Below are 19,464 nucleotides of genomic sequence, written 5' to 3'. Positions count from 1 at the left end.
TTTACAGAAAATTGTTTCATTTCTCTTTAGCTACTGCTGAAGTATTAACGTGCTTTTAAAAAATATTCTGACAGTTGGTGGTACCAGTATTACTGGGTAGGTTTTGAATAAATGAAGTATCTGAAAACATTTTTATATCTTTCATTATCCACTTTATAATTCGTCTTCACACTCTGTTCATCCTCTTACTTGGGAAGTTTTTCTAGCTAGTTCCAGTGTGCATTCTCAGGAGTTATTTTAGAATAGAGGCAAGTATATTCATACCACAAAGATTTTTGGGGGGGAGTCTAATTTGAATTACACACATAAGCACACTGACCTAACAAAGAAATCCTTAAAACTATAAAAAGTAGAACTTTCAGATGACAACAAAGAGGAAATGAAGGCCTATATCAACACTACTCTGTGTTGCTTGTATGTTAAAGCATCAGGTTTTGGAGGGGCAGGCAGGGTTTCTCACTTAGAGAGAACAGGGTCCATTCCACGACTCGCTTGATTTCCACTCCCATCCAGCAGCTCAAGACCCTAGAGGCACTCCGCCCATAGCGCTGGTGTTTTCAGACTCCCTGTTCCGTACGTATATGTTCTAGCCTGATTCGTTTTAATTTTTACCAAAATCCACTCATTAATATATAACAAGTTAGATTTATGCAGGTATAGCTTTCCAGATACTTTCCACTGACCTTTTCATGACTTGATGATGGCTAGTCAGAGGCTTGGCCCACTTCAGTTCAGAGTCAGTTAAATGTCTTCAGAGAAGGCAGGGTCACAGTCTGAGTCACCGGCAGCATCTAGTACCCAACCCAACAAGGAAAGGGTCTTTAGACATTTCGTTTCAAAATTGCACATTGAGGCAACCCTTGCTGTCGCCAATGTGCTCAGCTGAGGCTGGGTCTGTGGTTATGGTGACATGGAAACATGTTGTAGGGCCTGCGTCCACTGGGGTATGGAAGGTGGAGGGGAGGAGAGTGTTGATGGGAAGACCAGCTGCCCTTGGATTGTGCTGCTCTCTTGTGGTGAGGGTTCAGGGTTGCCTCCTTCTGTGACCAACCTCAGCCTTGAAATTGGAAAACCCCAGAGCTCCCATTGGGACTGGGGTGGAAGGTGTGGAATTCTGCTCTCCCCCTTGCTGAGCCTTGAGGTTTCCCAGCAAATGAATCAGACATCCGGTTCCAGGACCTCCATGATCTTTCCTGGCCTGGCCCTGATCCCTCAACACCCAGTCTCCTCTATGGCCCACTTTGAATTTTTTATGTTATTATTAAACAGACACTGTTTAAGATAAAATACTGGCAAGCTATAGGTTAAACCATTCTGAATTTGTTGAATTCAGTTGAATGGATTCAGAAGGTCTCTTGAAATCTAGAGGAATAGCTAAATGATTTAGTGTTATATCCTTTTAACAAAAATTGGAGATGTATCTTTTCTCCTTTTAAGCGTAAATATTTCAGGTTCACATAGCATGAGCAAGGAAGAGGCCCTTCCTCCCACGGAAAGAGGAAATTTTAAACTTCCACTTATTGTCTTGGAAGTGATGTTAAAATAATCAGTTCAACGACATGAGACACCTAGAGCTTAATTGAGCTAGGATTTCAGATCTGGTTCCATTTTCTCATCCAAGGTCACATAACAAAGAAGTTTATTCTTGGCTGGCATGTCAGTAAGAGAAGTTGGTCTTCCTCGACTGCCACCACCTCCCACGCATTCTCAAAGTACCCGAATCCTAGACATGCTAATTGGGTGTAAATGCAAAATGAATAAAGGGTTTAGAATCACAGAATTTAAATCTAGTGGCTCAAAACTCAGGCCTGCTTTTGAGCTACTAATGAATGTCTTCAATTATCATTGGAGTTATTTTGCTATTCTCAAATGTCTACAAATTAAATGAATTTTGACTTGTTTTTAAAAATAGGATAATAGGAGCCACATAACCCAGAGAGAATTAAAGTTACCTAACTGGGACAGAGTGTCACTGCCTTTGAAATTTGGAAATCCTTGTTTCTGAGACATGTCTTTTCCACATCCCCTGGAGGAACACTTTGACATATTGGCTATTTAGAGTCCACCAATGGAAATTGGAATATCTCCAGTATAAATTGCCAAATCTCTTTTGGCTAAGTCCTGCTTTCCGTGGAGATGTGATTAATTGACAGAATGTCTTATATTCTCCAGATGTCACAAGTAAATGTTCATGCAGCAGATCATTGGTCATTTCATAATCTCGTAGTTATCAATACAGTACTGGGTATCTTATTCTGAGTTCAACAGTTGAATTCACAAGGCTGTCACTGGATTTCAGCGTCTTTGCTGAGTTGTTTATTTTCCCACTTCCCTGGCTGGCTGCTCATATCTTCAGATGTTTTCTCTTAGGTAATTAATGTGGGTTTGTACACAATGGCTTTGTGTTCTTCCAGAGGCCTTGGCAGTGTGGGAATGTTATCTACTTAAACTGATTAGGGTTTTGAATGCTTGCTTACTGAGAAATAGCCAAAAGTTAAGATCTTCTTTTGCTTGATAACCTGATTTTCTCAACTATTTGAGATAGTAGGAAAGGCCACACATTCCCAGGAGTTACTGCTCTGTGCTTGGAAATTAACCATTTATATTTTCCGAAAATAGAGTTTGCTCAAGAAGTCTTTGAAATATTTTCACCAAGGGAGCCCATGTTTGTGTAAAGCTATCATTATAGTCTATGACCCTGCAGTGTCCAAAAAAAAAGGAACGTCAAGTTAAGCTAGAGAGGTAAGAGATATGTAGGTGCAATAAATAACAAGTTAAGAGTAAATGATCCAATTGCAGGAAAGATAGTAGAGAAAATAGATACTACAGTTGTTCTGAGAAGGGAGTGATCCTTGTGGCCTTGAACCATAAGTAAGGGACAGCTTCCTGGATGAAGTGGATCCAGGCATATTACATGTTCGCTGCTTCACCAGACTTGCGTGGATGTAGAATAGGATATCTGTCACACATAATGCATAAAAACACATGCTGAATTTAACTGCATAATCGGAGAACACAGCTTTGTGGCCAGTTGATAAATGCTGTCATAGAAGAGGCTTGATAGTTCCTGATATAGTGACTCTTGAAAGGGCCATTCCCAAGCCACAGTCTTGGGAGCACAGAGAGTCTTAGTTAACCAGAATTTTAGTAATTCTAACAAATAGTGAGAACCATGTGCGTATCTCATAACTTCTCAGAATACTTTAACCTGCTGATATCCAGATCCTTGCCAATGACATCGGAAAGAAGCACATTATCCTCTTGTTACTAATTAGACTGTCTATAAATCACAGCCCCGCTCCACACGCTGGGTCTGCACAGCAGTTGTGTAGTCATCAGATAGCACGGTCCCAGATTGCATTCAAAGCAGAGAGCTTGGAAAGTGGAATTTCTGTCTTTTTGTCTACAAATGTGTATCTTATCTGATTTGAAAGGGCTGGAGAAGTCTGGCTAATCTGGAAGTGATTCTGTTTCTGGCCCCAGAAATCTAGGAAGATGTTGCTGTTGCTTTATCCACTAAGTTTTTGCAGGATACTCTTTTCTCTTATTATGGTAGATGGTTTGTAGCTTTTCTAGCCATTTAGTTCCTATATATATTTGACACGATCAATAGATATCCCACGTCAGACGTACATATAAATCTCTCTGTCTGCATCTTAACCTTAAATTATAACCTCTGCTCATACACAACAGATCTCGGCCAGGACAGAAAAATCCTGGCTTTGGAGTGTCAGAGCAAGAGAGAGAAAGCGACTCATACATATTGAACGTCTGCCTTGGGTCAGGCACAGTGCTGGATTTTTTTATGCTTATTATTATTACACCCATTTTATTGTGGAAGAAACAACCTAGTCCAGGGTTTCTCAGCTTTGGCACTGTTGACACTTTGGGTGGGATAATTTTTTATTGTGGGGAGTGTCCTGTGCGTTGTAGGATGTTTAGCAGCATCCCTGGCCTCTACCCACCAGACGCCAATAGCGCCCTCCTTCCCCTAATTGTGGCAACCAAAATGTCTCCAGATATGGCCAAATGTCTCCGGGGGGCTGGGGGAGACAAGGGAACAAAATCGGCCTGGATCAAGAGCCACTGAACTAGCCAAATCTCTTATACAGAATAAGAGGCAACCAACAGGATTCAAGCACTAATCAATTTCCATTCTTCAAGATAAGAAGATCCTGATCTGGGAGAGCCCAACAAGATGAACTCATGGTTCAGAATATCCTGGAGTTGTGAACAAGCTACCGTTACTCTAAAACTGAATCCATGGTATATATGCTGCTCTGCTGGCCACCTGCCAAGGAAAGCAAATGTTTTAAGCCTTTCTCTAAATGGGTTGTGATGGAGGGGATTGCTGGAGGACCACAAAGAAAGGAACCTATTCCTTTGGGTCCATGGACCGACTTGCCAGTTCCTGTTCTAGAGGAGCGCCCACTAGGGTCTCCATCTGGTTAAACAAATAACCACAGGGAGCCACCTTCTCTGTGACATGGAGAAGGTTGGAGGACACCTGCCAAAGTCTGAGCCCCCACCTCTATCTGAGGCAGGTTAGGGGAAGCCCAGCCTAAATGACCAGCATTCCATTGCATTCAGGGGGTGTTTGTTCCATACAGCATTCAGAATGAAACTTTGCAGGAAGGGCGTATTGACGTGAGGATTTTCTAGACCTGTGTCAAGAAATGGAAGAGCGCCTACATTGTAAGGACTGGGCCTCCCCCATCCCCTTCCTTCAGGAAATCCTGGCATATACTCTATCCTGTAGGAAATGCATCACACTGGTTAAGAAGGAGTAATCTTTGTTAAGTTCTGGGCATGTCTCCTTGATTTCCCCGGAGGCGAATAGAGCATATTTCTTACGCATTCTGACAGAGAGACCAGGGTCATCAGCCTGCTCGTCAGACGCATCTGTGTCTGGAGAGATGTATCTTCTCTTCCCTTTGCATAGGCTGCTTAGAGTTGTGGGATCAGTCAATCAACGTGCACTTCTCAGTCATCGTTTTTCTAGGCACTTTTAGAGATACAAAATTAGTATTTTTAGTGTCTTTCTCTCAAGGACATGCTAAATAAGAAAAAATATGTGTGAGGAATGCTGTAAATCTAATCATCTCTATATACGTGAGGAGAGGCTAAATTTTCTAATCTTTCTAATTATATGTGCCATTTCACATTGATTATTTTCCATTAGCTACTATTGTCAGAGGCATTGCAATGCCTACTTGATTAGGAGTTTAGGCATTAGCTTGCACATCTTAATATTCTAGTCATTTTTGTGCTATATTGCAATAATAGTCAAAAATGTCTTATGATCTAACATTATTTTTAAAATAAAGGATCTGACTTTTCCCTAAGATCATAAATATAGGATACTTTCTTAGTTGTCATTAAATCTTAACTGAAATTTCTTTTTGAGACAGGGACCGTATTTTATTGGTATTTTTTGAGAATTCAATAGTCTTCAAGTTATACATATATTTATTTCATTATTTCATTTTTAATTTACACATGGCTAATAGTAGAAATATTTTTAGCCATGATTTCATTATGAAATAAAAAAATGCAAGAATAGAGTGCTTTGTGTGTTATACTTTATTTATCAACTAGTTATTCTATTTTCATTCATTATTATTCTTAGTAGCTGTGTAGAATAGATTTGAAATTTCAAGGATTATTACAGAACAAGATTATCTTTCTTTTATTTTTTATCAGAATATTGAAAATATCTTTCTCAGAAATTAAATTATATAACCATTATTCTAAATGTTAAAGGTGTCATATTTCTTCCTAGACATTTAATTTTTTTTCAAGTAAATGAAATTAAATATTTTTATGTAAATTCTTTGAAACTTTGGATAAATTAACTGATTTGGACTAATAATGAATTATGAATAATAACAATCATTTGTTTATTAGGCACTTACTCTGTGAGAGGCATTGCACCAAATTTGAGTTAGTGAGAATTTCAAAATCTAGTATATTTAATAAGAAATTCCATTTTCTTACTTCTAAGGTGTGAAATATATAAAGTCAAAATGCAGAGAGAAGTATTACTTACTATAAAATATTATAAGGCTTATTTAGTAAAATTAAGGTTTATTTAGTGTCTTTGGAATTACTTCTAATATTTCTAAGATTGATTAGTTATCTATTTTTATAGTGTTTTGAGCATTCCTGAAAGGCGGTATGGTCTAGTTCAGCTTTCCCAAAACATAATTCTCAGGCCATCTTGAGGATGTTAATGAATGTTTCCTCTGGGATGGAATGTGGAATAGCGTTCCCAGGGCAAATAAGTTTGGGAAACACTGAGTTATGGTTAAATAGACTTTAACCATTTTGTTAAAGTTTGCTGTTTCCCCACTCTAGAACATCTCAGAACCTCTGATAACTTCTGACCTTTGAGGGGTGGCATATCATGTACAGTTCCCCAAACTTATTTGATCGCAGACCCCTTTTATTTCTCAAATCAGGAACAGCCTTTAGGAAAGAACGTCTTGTTGAACAGAAGCCTTGTTTCTAGTGTGAGTTCTATCACCTACTAGCTGAGTGTGTTTCATCAAGTCATTTTGACCAAGTTACCCTACGAAAAAGGGAAATGACCTGTGACCTGCAATTTCTCAGTGTTTCTAAAACAATCAAGTAAAAGGTATTGTGCCTAAAGACACTTAGGAATTTTAAAATGTCATATTTGTGTACATGTCATTTTAGCAGTAGCTGAATTTTAAAGTTGTGATATGTGCGAGGAATGAGTTTGCGTGCTGGTCCAGTTCTGGGTGGATTCCTAGACATCAAGAGGTGGGCATAGACTGTCCAGCTGAGATGTCTCAATTCAGAAATGAAGAATGGAAGACCGAAGAAACGGACTTGTTCCACCCATGATAGAAGTTGTCCCAGGACCTCAATTAAAGAGATGTCAGAATGCTTTTAGAATCAGCACCATTGTCAGGAAGCATGTTTGTAGCTTTTGGATGCTTTTGGTGGAGGAAAAATGAGATGTGCTCACTTGGGAGGTCTGTCTGGAAATATCATCCAATTTCTAGTCAACGTTGTGATTTTATCATTCATTTCCGGAATCATTATCCCTTAAAATATAAGGGAAACCAGTTCTCCATTCATTCAGTTCTCTAACGTTTCAAATACCTCTGCAGGTTTTTGTTGTTGGCTGCTTTTCCTGAAACGCATATAATTACAAGCCTTGTCCAAACTCCTCTCCTCCCCCAGCCAACTTTCCTTGTTCTAGTTATTTTCCAAGGGGAACCTCTGAGAAGCATCACTTTATTTTTACCATATAATGGGTTCCAACACCGCCAGTGTCTACTTTAACCACCTGGGGACCATTGGTGTTCACTGCAGGATCCAATGGCATGTTCCTTCTCCTCCCGTTAGCTGGTTATATGGGTTAATACACACTCTTCCTTTTCCTTGTTTTTTTCTGGTGTCTTGCAATGCCAAGATTTTTTCCAGATGTCTCCTATTTCCTATTTCCACATACTGCACATGAATCATCATCTGGCAGAGTCATCGTGAGAATCAGAATGTGTTCCCACATTCACCTACTTTTGTCTTTTTGATAGGTCTTTGAAAACAAAGGATTTAAAAAATATATGCTTGACTCCGAGGGTAAAATATCAACGGTGTACCATAGGGAATCCACTAACAACAGATCCACGAGGAGTGGGTTTGTCTTATTCTGCACATGGGCCCACTGTGGACATCACTGAAATACACAGTCTCATTCCACAGGAGGGACAGAGAGCTCTGCTTCCCCCGGCTTCCGTCTCATCTTCCTGTTTCTCTCCATTACATAAAATCTACCTCCTTGCCGTGTGCTTCTGAGAGCTGTTAAACTCGTGATAGATTACAGTCATAAAAAATCAGTGTTTTTTATTTGCAATTGTATTTGGAAGGTACCTCATCCAGTGTCTTGAGTGGAATAGGGTGTCCCTGTGACTTCTGCAGCCAGAACACTTCATGTGAGGGCACCCTGCCGTCAGTGAGGCTGGGCCTTGACAGTCTTCGTCTTGACTTAACAGAAAAAAATCATTTTTTGTAAATATGATCCCAACAAAACATTGGCAAATTGGCTGGCAGGAATATAGCTTTCTTTTAGAAGCAGCAAAATGAGACTGTATTTTTTAATTCAAGATCAAAGACTTAATGTCAAACAAACCCCGACCAAAGAAAACTGTGCAGTTGGATATTCCTCCTGTTTTTTGGGAGAATATCATGGCATTTAGAATATGTTTCCAGACAGCACGTAATGATGTGAGATAATTGTGTAGTGTGGGCGTAGAGGACTGCACCCACAAAAACGATAGTAACAGAACCCCCCTCCTTGTGAAGTGGTCCGGCACAATGTGCCATTAAACAAAGGAAGGATTAGTCAGAGGTAACGAGAAAACCAGATGACTGTGGGGAAGTGGTGCCCCTTTGTCTTCTTTTCCCTTTGGCAAGTCCCTTAGAGATGTTCAAGCTGTGCTTGAACACCATACCCACAGGTAGCTTAGCCTGCCTCCACTGGTTAACCATGTAGCTTTATAAAAGCACAATGCTTATCTGGCCCCAAATTCAATTAATTCTAGATTTCTTCACACGAGAATCTGACCTGAAGAGCTAAGGACAATTCTTGGCAGATAGCTAAAATGCTGTCATGAAATCATTTCTGGTTTAAAGTCCTTCAGTGGGGGTTCTCCTTTATTAGAATGAGATCTTGCCAACCTTCACGCTTACAGTCCAACCTGCAAGGAGATGAAATATGCTTTTGGTAATCCCGAGGATTTGTCCAAAGACTTTTTCGTGAATGTCCCATTGTAGGATGTGAGGACCATATGTTAGTTCACTGATTCTAGGTAAGAAATCCATTGCTTTAAGTAGATGTGAATTCTGAGGTCTCTAGTATCTGACTAAATACTCAATTTTGAAATGGTTTTCCCTAGAAGATTGGTAAAGGAATTAAATCTATCCATTGCAGATCCAGTGAACTACTTATGTCTATCATCCCACCCTGTCCCATCTGCCGTTGATTCCTTGGGGCTTACTGAGCATCTGCTCTGCAGTGACCCTGTGCCCATGGATTTAGACAGTGGTTAGCAAGATGTACATGACACCTGTTCCCAGGATCTTACTGCCTCATGGCATAGGAAAACATTAAACAAGTCATGGCACCAATAAACCCTGAATGGAGCACTCTGCTATGAGCTCTGAGGGAGAAAGAGAAGGCAGAGCCATGAGAGTGAGCCCGTGGGGACCAGAATTGAGCTAGGGTCTTGGGTTGGGGAAAGGCAAACCGAACTTTTCACTAGCAGGCACCTGGAATTCAGGCAGCACCCTCAGGAGTTAGGCAATTTTTTATCAGTTTTGTTTCCCTGTTTTTTATCATGTTTGTCCTGATTTGGGATGGAAAATTGGACGCTTTGGGAAACTGCCATGGACAGTCGTTCCCCCTCACCCCAACTCGTCTTCTCACTTCCACATACGAGACCCCAAATCATTAAAGGGCATATTTTCATGAAAGCAGAGTTGTTTGGTAAAAAAAGAATGCGTGTCTTCCTGTAAGCCCTTGCGATTTACTGTTTTCTTAAGCTGGGCCTCTCGCTCTGCTCTGATCAGTACTTCGTGGGCGAGGGTGGGAGGTACCTCGGTGAGTCTCGTTCCAGACGGTCTGTTTCCTAAGCCAGGAGGCCCCGGGATGATGTATTTTCTTCCACGTCGGGACTTAGCCCCTCGTCTCCTGGTTCACAGCATTTCATAAACATGCTGCAGAAACCCTCCCACCATGGCTGAGGTGGGCGGTGAGTACTCGGTTCTGCCTCTCCCCGATAAGGAGTGGCAGCACCAGACGTTTGGTGTCTTGAACCAAATACAGAGGCCCTGGGTAAGGTGCAGCTCCGCCTGGTCGATTCTGGACCACACAGGCTGAGCCCCGGGCCCCGCAGTCTTGGGAGGGCCCACGGGGCGACCTGGCTTCCTGGATGTGGGACACGCAGGTCTTTACAGGAGACGGTGACCTGACAGCTAATTGAATGCCTTGCCTGCCAGGCTGGGGGAAAAACTTCCAGCAAAAGCTAATAATAACATTCTAAAGTAGGATTTGGAGTCATGAAGTAGAGCCGTGTTTTCCTTTTTTATGGACCTTAGATTGCTGATCTCTGCCAAGGAACTTGGTCCTTTAGACCCTTGTGGGTCCAGGGGGGTGAGGACAGGAGCTGCAGCCCAGACCTCAGGGCGGAATGCCACTACTGCCTCAAAGGGCTGTTGGCTGCTACAGGGCTTCTGAAGACACGACGATGCCCTTAGTGTCAACTTGGAGGCCGGGGGGATTTCATAGGCTTTGCTGTGTGGGCCACACTGCACCCCTTTGCTCTTTCTTTCCTTTTCAAAAATTCAGCTCTTTGTGTTCCTCCCCCCGAGAAAGTCCTAATCCTTTCCCTTTAGTTATCCAGTTTTCCTTTCTCTCTGCTCCTATGCACGGGTACAGCAATTTTACTTTATGATGCCTCATGGCATGCCTCTTGTGACAGACGTTCTCTGGGGCCTGCCTGCCCGCTTTCCTCCTCTCTGTATCTCACATGCGAGTGCACACACATGCACCCTGCACACATGTGCGTACACGCACACACACACTTCTTTTCTAGACCCCCTTCACCCCTCTCCCCTGCTGTGTGATTGAACACTTCCTGCCCACTGGCTCCGAGTGTGGGTGAGTCTTTTCCTTTTTTCTGGATCGGCAGTTTTAGAGGTGGCTGCTCTGGGACTCATTGTGGATGTAGTGCTGTGGGAGCAGGCAGGGAGAACAGGGGGGCCACGTGGGGGGGTGAAATTGGATCCTGAGGGGGGAGCCAGTGGCCACTTGAAGGTGAGCAGCATCACGGACCACAGCCTGTGTAGGGGGGACTGCAAAGCAGCGTGAGCATCAGAGGGGAGCCCAGGAGCCTGAAAGTTTACATGAGGATGGGGTTCATCTTAGACTGCTTCTCGGGATGTAGGCCGGGGCTCGCTCAGACGGCCCTCTGAGGATGCACGTGTACGGCGGCTATGTTTATTACATGTCCTCATGGTTGGGTGTGCATGTCTCAGTCTGAAAAAAGCCTAGTCATTCTGATTTAAAGTTGAAAATCGCCAACAGGAAGGACTTGAAGTCTGAGCTCTGAGAACCCTTCTGAATCGAAACGCCTACGACCCTCTGATGGCAGGTCTTCCCTGCAAAGGCCTGAAGGGACTTCAGCACTGTGACATTGCTGACCTTTCTGGAGTAAAATGTCGCTTTACCGAAAGGAGCTTTGGTATGCAGAGATGTCAGAGGGCCCCGCTGAGCTGAAGTGAGGAAGCTCAGGCCCATAATGGGCTATTGCTTTACAAGTAGACGTTTCCTCAGTGTGGAATACTTTCCCGATGATGTATGCTGAGAAAAAGGAACATGATTCAGCAGCATGTACTAATGTGCCTGCATCATTCGTCTTTCAAGCCTGCTGATGTGAAAATTCAGGTTTCTTGAGTCTCATTTCCATCTGGTTTTTCTCTCCTTTTTCTGTTTTGAAAAATCACACAGTACCTGTGTTGAAGTGATCATGCCTGAGAAATATCTGGTCCATTTGGTCTGGACAGTCTTTGGTCTATTTGCTAATCTATTCAGTTCTCCATATTTTATTTCTGAAATTTTCCTTGGGGCTGGGAGCTGGTGCTAGCGTTAATAACTTTACTCAAATCGTGTCTGCCTTTCTAACAAACTGCTCTGATGGCTTCCCGGAGCCTAGTGACAATTGGTCAGGTGTCATCTCTGTGGTCTTGCTATTGGGTGAGTACCATGAACTGAAAGGAGGGAGAAATAGATTGTAATTATGAAGACATTTGTGGGAATAACCATTCGTTTCCTTTCATATCTTGCTTTCTTGCCTTTATGAAGTTATATTCTTAACCCAAAGTGTCTATCTTGCAAATATTTAAAATTACAGTTCCTCAACGTGGGGGCTGTTCACACTCCGGGGGCACATTCCCTTCAAGGCTCTCTGCCTCATCTGGAGACATGAGTCTCACGTGTAGTGAGATAGGTGTCTACGTGGTATGAATTTAAGAACTATATGTCAAGGGATGCATCAAACAAAGTAAGTAATCTACTCAGTGAGTATAGTTTAAAATTCTATTTTTTAAGAGAAATTTGCTCCACTCAGTGACAGATAAGAACATACACATGTCATTTTCCATCCTGTCAAATATTTTGTTCCTGACACAGGCACCCGTCTCCCGAGGCTTTTCCTGTGTTTGATCACATCATTAAGTAAGTTCTAGAAGAGTGTAGGTAATCTTATTTCATAAGCAAGTCGTTTGTCATTTACTCAGCAATCATGACATTCAATGGTGATTGTTTAGGTCTGTTAGGAGCAGAGTCTCTTTCCTTATTTATGCCATGTCACGTTTTCCTGGCATCTGATACCCGTTGCACGGCGGGTGACTATAGATGAGTGCACCCCAAAGGCCTCGGTGGCTAAGTGTGGCTCCGCCCTTCCAGGGTAGATTTTGGGACCTGGGAGGGCGGGTGAGCTCTGTCCTCAGTCGCCCCCAGAGCAGGACTCTGTGTGGCTCTTCATAAGCCCTGACGTAGGGCCTGCTCCCTGTCATTACCATAGTTGTTATTCTGAAATTCTGGACCCAAATAATCAACTACAGTGTTTTTACATCGGATGTCAAACAGCTGTTAGATGATACTTTTCATCTGTTTCTTCACAGAAGGCGCTGATTCTCCCTGTGGAGAAGCGCTGAGTTGGAAATCGATTTATTCTCTCCAGGAGGCCTGGTGAGCTCTCATTGGTTTGGAATTCCCGTGGGAACTCAGAAATTTTACGAAATTAGCAATTTTATATCTGGGATAGGAGACAAGAGAAGTTTATCTCAGGATATTTGACATCTCAGTCAAGTATCCTGAGATACTTGAGGAGGCCCTATCAGCCTCCTCTTGCCAAAGAGGAATTGCCTCGGTCATTGTGGGTCACTGTGTCCGATCCGCAGAGCCCCAGAGAGGGGAGCGGGAGAGGGCATTGGCAGCAGGTGTAGCCTGACCTTCCTCCGAGCATCCTCCCTCTCTGTCTTCCTCTCTGTCTCTCTGTCCCTTTCTGTCTCTCTGTCTGTCTCTGTCTCTCTCTGTAACACACTTACACATTGGGTCATCTATCTTCTAATCGATTTTTAAAAAATTTTAAATACATAATACATGGGAAAATGTGACACATTTTTACACTCTACAAACTGTAATCTATTTTTTATGAGAACATTAATATCTCCTAATTTACAAACTGTAGTGCAATTTGTCTGTGTCTGAATCTTAGCTCCTAGCCAAAAAGCATAACATTTTAGTCTATTGGCATTAATTAATTAAGAATAAAAAAGCAAGAAACTATATTATAAATTGAATCTTTAAAACCTCTACAAAATAGAGTAAAAGTGGCATTAAATGAGATCCTACTAATTTAATTTTTTAAATAATTTGGCCACAACCTGGATTAAAATATATCCTCACATTATCTTTTGAAACCAGACTTGCCCATTTTGTGAACAACATTGAGGTGAGAAGAATTTACCTGTCAAGGGGAGGCTATTTTTAAGTATTTAAGAAGTAGCTATTTATTGCATTCATTATGCATCATTATTTTGTGTTGATTCTACAAGTGTATGCTTTTCTTATCTATTTAGTTTTAAAATCAAAACCTTGACCAAAAAATCCCTTTAACATCTTGCTTAATTTTTTTCCTTGAGTGACTGTGTATTTTTTTAAAGCATTAATGGTGTTTACCGAAAATAAGTTAAAATTCAGTTATTAATTCGGATCCGACCACGGCTTTTTCAAATTAATGAGGTTAAGCAAATAGTGGGTTTTGTAAAACCTCAAGCTCTAGCAGCATTATATTGTATATGGCCATGTTTAAACCTCCTTGGAACTGTTCCTATGTTTTAGATTCTGAGCATGATTAATGAAGTCTTGAAATTATGGCAACATCCTGGGGAAAATGTTATTAGCGATATGATATAGCCAAGTTACTTGGTTGGAGGGAAAGGAAGTAATTTGGGGATATCAAAGGAAGAGAAGAGTCTTGGGGCCTCCTGCAAGTGGACGAGCTGGTGACATGGTGGCCTTACAAAGGCTTAGGCTGGGAGAATACACAGAACATTCTGGGCTTGGAAAGAATTAATATCAGAAGTATTTGTTAAGAGAAAAAGCCTTATGCATAAGATAAAGGAGAAATTTCTTAAAACTGTCATGTTTTTTAAATACCCAAGAAATTCTTATTTCCTTATGTCCAACTTAGCCACAAAATCAGGAATGAGATAATTCATAGGTCATGACTGGCAGGAAGGGAAAAAAGACAACCCTGTATTTTCATTGTCTTTTAAAATATTCTGTGGCTTTATAGGAAATGCAGTTGGCTTCATGGACATAGAAATCTTGATAGTAAATGCAAAATATATGTGTTTAAATAAACTAAAGTCAGAAAGTTTAGTTCGTAAGCATTTGTTTAGTGTTTCATGCAATGTGGAGTAACTGAACACTCCATCAAATTTGATCCTTAAAAGAATCCTCTCGGGGAAATGAGGCAGGAAGAGTTGTCCCATTTTACAGATGGCAGTGCTGATTTCCAGAGTGTCTTTTGGCTCCCAGGTCAGGGTTCTTTCCCCATCTCATGGCAGTGTTGATGCAGTCACTAAAATGAGAACATAGAAAGTAAGATTCCCAACAGCTCCGTCACTAGCCCTGAGCAGAGATGCCTATTTTTGCAGTCAAGCTTGAAAATAGGATTCCTAAACCCAGATCCTCTTGGTAGCTTTATATTATTTGCTTGGAATCTTGAGCATTTTGTGTTTCTTGATTCACTCATGAAAATATTTAGTGAGCACCTACTCTGTGCCATCTGTGCTGGGTGCTGGGGACCAGGGAATGCCCCCTGGCAGGGCACCTGTAAAACCCGGTTTTGAGAGATAATTGTATTTAACACATTTTTTAAGAGAAAAAAGATAAAGAAAAAAAATTTTCTTAATTGTCAATTGGTAATTTCTCCCGAAGTTAAACCTGAAGAATATCTTGCGTGCTTTTTGTATTGTTAATTGTAATTATTATTGTCAGGATATTTCTTTTGCATTTTTCATCTTTACTGTTAGCACAGACTAGGAAAAAAAAAGTCCATGGCCTAGATTGTGGCACTTCCTGGCTTTTATGTGTCCTAATTTTGCTCAGGATGCACGCACTTCCAGGCCATGTCACACACCCACTTATATTTTCAAGTTCAACTTAACAACATCCTCAGCTATGGTATCATGAAAACCCTTCAAGGGCTGTTGGTTTAGGTCTTGTGCACTGATTGGTATTGCTCAAACTTGCTGATAAGGTAGCATACATCTCTTTCAATCTCAGGGTTGTTGGTTTGGAGATGGGGAAAATAAAGCAAAGTGTCTTTTTTGAGAAAAAGATGTATTTTTTCTTGTCCAAACTCTTTGTTGTCAGTTATTTATTTTCCTGTAATCTCTCTTCTTCCCTCACATCTTTAAGTCATGACATAGAATTTTGATAAATCTCATGGAACGTTAAAGAAAAGAAAAGTCACTTGTGCTGGTGAGTAAAGGTGAATTTTACACGGAGGTTCTGAGCAGCTCTTAGGCATTATCGTTCCCTCTCAGTGTCTGAGACACCTTTGTGAGCATTCATCCATGGGGGGTCTGTTTCTAGCTGGTGCTGTGTTCAGCTCTGTGCATGTTAGACAAGGCCCCTCCGCGGGGCCAACGCTGAGCTGCAGCTGGAGTTTGCCCCCTACTCACTGCAGTGTGTGACATGCAAAACGTTCCAGGACCAGTGAGTAAGGTTCCAAGCTGCGGTATGGCACCTTTTATGTCTGTGCTATTTTTATGCTTTAAAAGACAATTTTTAAATCTGTATATGAGAAGCAGATTGTAAGATAATAGGTTTAGGCAGAAGCATTCATGATTTTGGTTTTCATGATAAATTATTAAGTTTTTAGCAGGGAGAGTATGTCATCACCTTTTTTGGAAGACATTAAAAATTGGATGGACTTTTTTTTCCTTTACAAATGGCAGAAATCAGGAGAATGGATTAAATTACCTTAAGTATATGTTTCCTATGAACTTGTAGGAGAAGGGACCGAAGAAAAACCTTGAAATAAATTTTCTGGCACTTGGATATTTAGTAACAGTGTCTTAGAGACCTCCCTGCTATCATATTTGTACCTGTTTTATGCATGTTTTGTAGGATTTAATTTTTTTTCCAGTATATGCTATTTCCATTTAGTCATTCAAAAAACTGAATTTACCTTTTTTCTATATTATTGTTAGATTCAAATACTCTCAGTATATAAAATGGTTGGAAAAAGCAGTCTGATAAAAATATCTGCCTTTTACATTATTTTTAGGTTAACAGCATTTAGCTGTCATTTAATAGCCTCCACGTTCAGATTACTAGTTTTATATTTAATTTTAATTACATTTTTAATTCTAATTAAAATTCTTTCCCTTAGAGTTCTTTGAGGCTGTATCAAACTGATTTCTCTCAGCTGTGCCCATGCTAATATCTTCAACAGCACTGACTATTTAATATTAATATATTAAAATAAGTATTTTAAAAAAAGGTTGACTGCTTCAGGGTCCACTGGGAAGTTTTCATTTGAAAACAGTGTAGTCCCATAGTGCCCTCCGGTGGCGGAAAGCCACAGCCCATGGGGGCTTTCCTTACCAAGCCATTCCAGAAACCCATTCACCCTTTACTGCCTGTTAATATAACAGGATCAATTAGAGATGTGACGGTTTTCTTCACATCACCTTGTGTCTAGGAGTTCTTCCCCAAGGAAGGCATGTTTAGCTGAGATTACATGGATGTGCCTGAGGTGCGTGGCGATGGCAGGGGCGGGGCGTGTATGCAAATAGTTCAGGTGGAGGCAGCCATCTCTAGGTGGGCTGGGTGATGCCTGGCTTGTAGTTACTGTTTGGGTGGGGGAGGCGGTTGAGACCCAGGACGTAGGCTGAAACAGGGAAGGAAGCGCCTGTGGTGAAGGACCACTGGGCAGGGGGTCTACAGGAAAACCCATCAAGAAATCTGAACCTTCACAATGAAATTTGAAGAGCATGAAGCCAAGAAATACAGACGTTTCCCAGAGAAGAAACTGCATTTGGTTGCATGCAGTTTGATGGGAAAATGGAAATCAGCTATCGATCAAAGATGAACTGTATCAGGAAACATACACAGGGTTTGATTGAGTACACCCATAAGACTTTGGAAAAACATTTTCACAGTATTTTTCTCATTTCTAATTTGGGAAGCTGACTGCTTTAGGGGAGTGATTTAAAATATTTATACTTAAAAATATTTTAAACAGATTACTGCTTTGGAATAGGAATTAACGAAAGCATTTTAGACTGGTTTTTCAGAAAGAGCATAAAAGACAAATTATTGAGGAAAACATTTGCTGCTAAAGACTCTTGCTACTGATTCCAACTTTAAAGTGTGTCCTCCATCAGTGATTCTCTGCTCTGATTAGGGAGAAGTGTCTGGAACTTTTATAAGTCCTGAGGACCTTTGGAAAATTTTAAGGTTTTTTTGCTGCCAACAATTTGTCAGCACTTGTTTGCCTATCATTTTAGAAAGTTTTTACTGGATTGGTGAAGTCTGACAGTTTGTTTGCTTTTCGATGGCTTTAGGGGAAGAGTTTTAAACTGTTTATATTAAGACAGCATTGAAGACTCTTTCGAGTTATTCTTGTGTTGAATGTTAGTTCTTCAGAAAGTATTTTGTAAAGAACTCTTTATAATTCATTTCTTTTTCACAAGCTGATGTGCAAAGTGGATTTTCATAAATCAGAAAGTATCTACAGTTTTATTTCTTTGCAAATATTGATTAATCAAAATACTGTGCGTCTCCTCTGTAACCATCACTCTGCTAGTTTTGTATGATGTACCATTTGAGCATTTAGCTCTACCAACCAACTTCATAGCAATGCTGAAATTCCTAGAATTGTCCCAGAATTCATTGTGGGCTCAAATAATGTTTTGATATCAGGATTTATCCAACAGAAATATATCCTTGAACTTGGAGAAAGTTCTGTGTTAAGTACTCTCTCTGTGGGCAGTCTGAAGCAGATGACCCTCAGCTGGGCATAGGTGGACCTTATCCGCGAGCTGGATCTTATCTGCAGGGTTTGGGACTCTTCACTCAAGAGCACTGAGGAGAAGCCCAGCGTGAGAGCTGCAGTCCAGGCCTGGGCAGAGAGAGAAGGGCCTTCCACTTTACTTCCTGTGCATCCAGCCAGCCCCATTCCCAACCTCAGCACTCATGACTGTCCCACTCTTCACACAGACCTGGTCACCTGCAGCTTCAGAAGTCTCGGAGCAGGTCACTAGCCTGACCCCGGCTAAGAAAATCCCTGAGGTCCGTATGGTGAGAGACGCAGCGGGTCTGCTTGCCCAAACCACCCCCCAAGGTTCAGAAGAGGCAGGATGGGTTCAGAGGCCCCTAGAAAGAGAATCCAGGACGCAAAGGTCTGGATTAGGGAGCCTTTCTCTTTTTTCTTTTTAACACCTTTCTATTTCTTCTCATCCTTTGAATTTGTAAAGATGGAGAATGTCCTCATTTCCAGGAACAATCTCTAAAAGGCTCATCTTGTCTCCCCCACCCCCCAATTTATTGCTAAAGCTTTCATCATATACCTACATATTTGGTGGAGAGCCACGACATAAAGATTCCTAATATTGACTATCTCAAGTGAAATGTCACTAGAGCTTGGGAGAGAAAATGAGAGCTTTGGGAAGAAGAGAAAGATTTGTAGCCATGCTTTTTGTGTCTGATTATTTTACTCTGTCCTGCTTTATTATTAAAGTGTTAAATGCAAGAAACAATGGTCATGATAGAGTGGTTAAGTAAAACAATCTTCAGTGTTACATTTAATCCATCGAAGAAATGTAGTATACTTTAAATTGACATATAGACATTCTTTTAAGAATCCAGTTGTGCGTCATTGATGTCTTCCTCTGAGGACAGTGGACCTGTCAGGGTTCTCGTTGTCTTTCCTCTCCCCTCCCCTCCTCTGCAGCCCTGGCAATATTTCTGCCCTCATGTCAAGCCTTGTGGTGTGGATGAAGCTCCCGGTGGGGCCTCGTCACAGAGTTTTTCCATGACCCCGTGACACTGACCCCAGTCTTCCCACTGCTTTCCCAGCAGCACTGGTATTCAGGAAATGGCCTCGCAGATGTCTGACTGTTGTTGGGCTCCAGGAACTGGACTCGTGGAATTTTTGGCTGAGTCCCGTAGTCACCCATTGACTGCGACCTGTCATTTGAAATCCTTTCCCCATCACTGAATGCTTGGGGAGCTCTGGCTCCAGTGGAATGCTGTCATTCCTCAGTTATTTGCGGCCTTGCTTGCACACTGAACTCTCAAGGCGCCAGATGACAGGAGGATACAGCTGATCCAGTGTCACGTCCTGACCA

The 19,464-nt window shown here is 41.4% G+C and overlaps 1 protein-coding gene across 1 annotated transcript in view; it reads left to right on the top strand.

Annotated features, from left to right (window-relative positions):
- The window catches only part of COL4A1 (collagen type IV alpha 1 chain), a 142,797-nt gene that overhangs the window by 62,255 nt on the left and 61,078 nt on the right, over positions 1–19,464 (top strand). The gene's annotated exons all lie outside the window — the stretch shown is intronic.

Source organism: Diceros bicornis, chromosome 9, assembly GCF_020826845.1.
Source record: "Diceros bicornis minor isolate mBicDic1 chromosome 9, mDicBic1.mat.cur, whole genome shotgun sequence".
Taxonomy (NCBI): Eukaryota; Metazoa; Chordata; class Mammalia; order Perissodactyla; family Rhinocerotidae; genus Diceros; species Diceros bicornis.
Note: the sequence above shows the minus strand (reverse complement) of the source record. Positions and strands in the feature narration are given on the sequence as shown.